The sequence below is a fragment of the Frankliniella occidentalis genome, unplaced genomic scaffold (assembly GCF_000697945.3).
Source record: "Frankliniella occidentalis isolate FOCC.00 unplaced genomic scaffold, Focc_3.1 Scaffold126, whole genome shotgun sequence".
NCBI classification, from domain to species: Eukaryota; Metazoa; Arthropoda; class Insecta; order Thysanoptera; family Thripidae; genus Frankliniella; species Frankliniella occidentalis.
Window position 1 is genome coordinate 211,459 of NW_026267253.1, and position 2,454 is coordinate 213,912.

Here is a 2,454-nt window from a genome sequence, read left to right on the forward strand (position 1 = left end):
CTCTCTGTGGACGAAAATGGGACTTCCGACAGTTTGTCATGCCCCGCCAGCGAGTTCTGTGGAACTGGACACAATATGTGTACATCTAGAAAAATATTCAGAAACAATCATGACACAATCACACACAATCCAACACAATCACACCAAATCCGAAACAATCACGGCAGAACCACTCACAATCAAGTCACAATCTTATTCAATTTCCCATAGTACGTCGCAATATTTATCCTACAATCTGAAACAATGAGAGATAATCATACATAATCATACACAATCTTAAACAATCACACAAATTGATCCATTCACACACAATCAGAAACATTCACACAAAATCGGAAACAGCCACACAAAATCGGACACAACCACACAGAATACGACACACCCATGACACAATTTTTTCAAGATATGTCCCAATTTGTCCCAATGTGTTCCCAAACAAACTGAAACAATCACAGTCAATATCATCGACACAATCATACACATTACACGCGCAATCTGAAACAACAATTGTCTAGACACAATGATGTATACACTTTTTTGGCCAGTTCCGCACCCCTCGCCCACCAGCCTCTGTAGTTCATCGCCTTATCGGGCACCCTCCTCATTGTTGTTAACTATAAATCGTGCTGCAGTCGCGTCGATGTATTCGTCGAATAGGACATCGACTTGTTGAAAACCGCATAGTTTCGACGCACGACGTTGAAGTAACGGGCGTTTTTGATTAATTTGTCATTTTATGGCTGGGAGGTGTCACGTCACACACGGCAATGTGCTCCAGCCAGCTCGCCTGCAGCGGGTAGCAGCTAGACGGCTCCTCTCCTCCACCCCACGCGCCAACACGCCGGCACTGCTCCGCTCCGGCTCTGCGCTGCGCTGGCTCAGTGTGCCGCCGGCCGCTGTGGAGAGCAGACGTGCGCCGCTGGTGCTGCCGCTGGCTCGTGAACCGGACCGTCGCGCGAACGAGTCCTAGCTCGTCGAGCCACGCCGCCACGGCCGGTGGGTGACAGAACCGCAGAGCGTGTGTGTGTGTGTGCGAGTGCAACTCTTTCTGCGTTTCGACGACAGACATGGATTTCTAGTGACATCGGCTGCTTCATTCTCGCAGACGACAAAGTGACAGTGTGTGTGACTCTGATGGGGCTCGCCGCCGCCGGTCGACTCTAGAGCTGGTGAGCTTCTCGCTTCCTTGGTTATGGCACCGTCTGTTGTTTTGACTCGACACAACAACGACAGACGTAAAAGAAGAATCGCAGCTGTTTGCACTGCTTATGTGATTGTGCAGCCGTGTGTGTGTGTGTGTGTGTGGCACACACCTGATACGAGGTTGGCAGCATTGTCGCTGGCACGCTGAATGCTGGGTTGGCACACGATTCCATCGCGATGCATCGATGCGGCAGATAGCTGCAGCAGCGCAGTGTGTCTGTGTGTTTTGGCCCAGCCCGGCCCGGCCCCGCCCTCAAAGCTTGTCGCTGTTGTGATTGCGGCTGGCACTTTGAATAGCGTGATGAAAAGGACAAAAGTCTGCTCTCTGTCTCTGCATCCCTCTGCCGTCTCTGTCGCTCGTTCGCTCGCAGTGTCTGCGCTCGTGCTCTTCATCATTATTATCACTCTAAAATTGCATCTCATTTTCATTATTCCCCCGGAGCCGAGCGGCGGCCGGTCCGCAAATTAACCACTTGTGCTGGTGAAAAGGCCCGGCCTGGCCTGGCTGCGCGCGCGCGGGCTCCAAACACGAGCAAAAGTTTGGCGTGGAGAGGAGGAGAGCTGGTGCGGAGCGGAGCTCCGCACTCTGTTGTTCTTGCTGTTGTTATTGTTGTTGTTTGGTGGTGTCTTTTGTTATTGCTCCCGCCATTCAGTAGTAGCAATCGTTGGAAAACAAGGTAGCGAGCGCGCGTTGGTGCGCAGTTGTCGAACCGGAGAGCGAGCGGGAGAGCGAGTGTGTTTCCCTACCCCCCCTCCCCCACCCACCCAATGGCAAAAACATATTAACGTGTACGAGGATGTGATCACCCCATTTGATAAATCGCTGTGTAGGTGCCGGAGGGCCCCGCCCCGCCACTCCCTGACCCCTCGCCATCACCTGCTAGCGGCGCAGGGCGGCTTTGTTGACCACGCTGCCACGCCGCCTGTCGGGCAGGAGCCTCTAGGCCTCTCGGCCGCACGCTAGGCCCGTGGCGTGACGCACTGCGTGCTGGGCCCGGGAGCAAGCTCTACGAACCTCGCATTTTCTTCCTTGTGTCCGTTGCTTGTCGGGCGTGAGGGTCGCTGCGGGGCTGGGGTGGGGGGAGCACTTCTGTGGGGATCCAATAACTAACTTGTCCGAAGAGGCTGGGCCCTCCTCTCCCCCACCCCCGTCCCCCGTCTCTTGGTGCTTCCTTGACTTCCAGTCAATGAGAGTCCATCCTCGTGTCCCCCCTACAACAAACTGCGCACGAGTCGTATATGATACGGGGG

The 2,454-nt window shown here is 54.2% G+C and overlaps 1 protein-coding gene across 3 annotated transcripts in view; it reads left to right on the forward strand.

Annotated features, from left to right (window-relative positions):
- Positions 1 to 886: 886 nt before the first annotated feature.
- LOC113201983 (cell adhesion molecule Dscam2-like) overlaps positions 887 to 2,454 on the forward strand; it is a 196,203-nt gene continuing 194,635 nt past the window's right edge. For all 3 annotated transcript variants that reach the window (XM_052270525.1, XM_052270526.1, XM_052270527.1), the window contains exon 1: positions 887 to 1,169. The gene's annotated coding sequence lies outside the window, so the exon portion shown is untranslated. The remainder of the gene's footprint in view (positions 1,170 to 2,454) is intronic.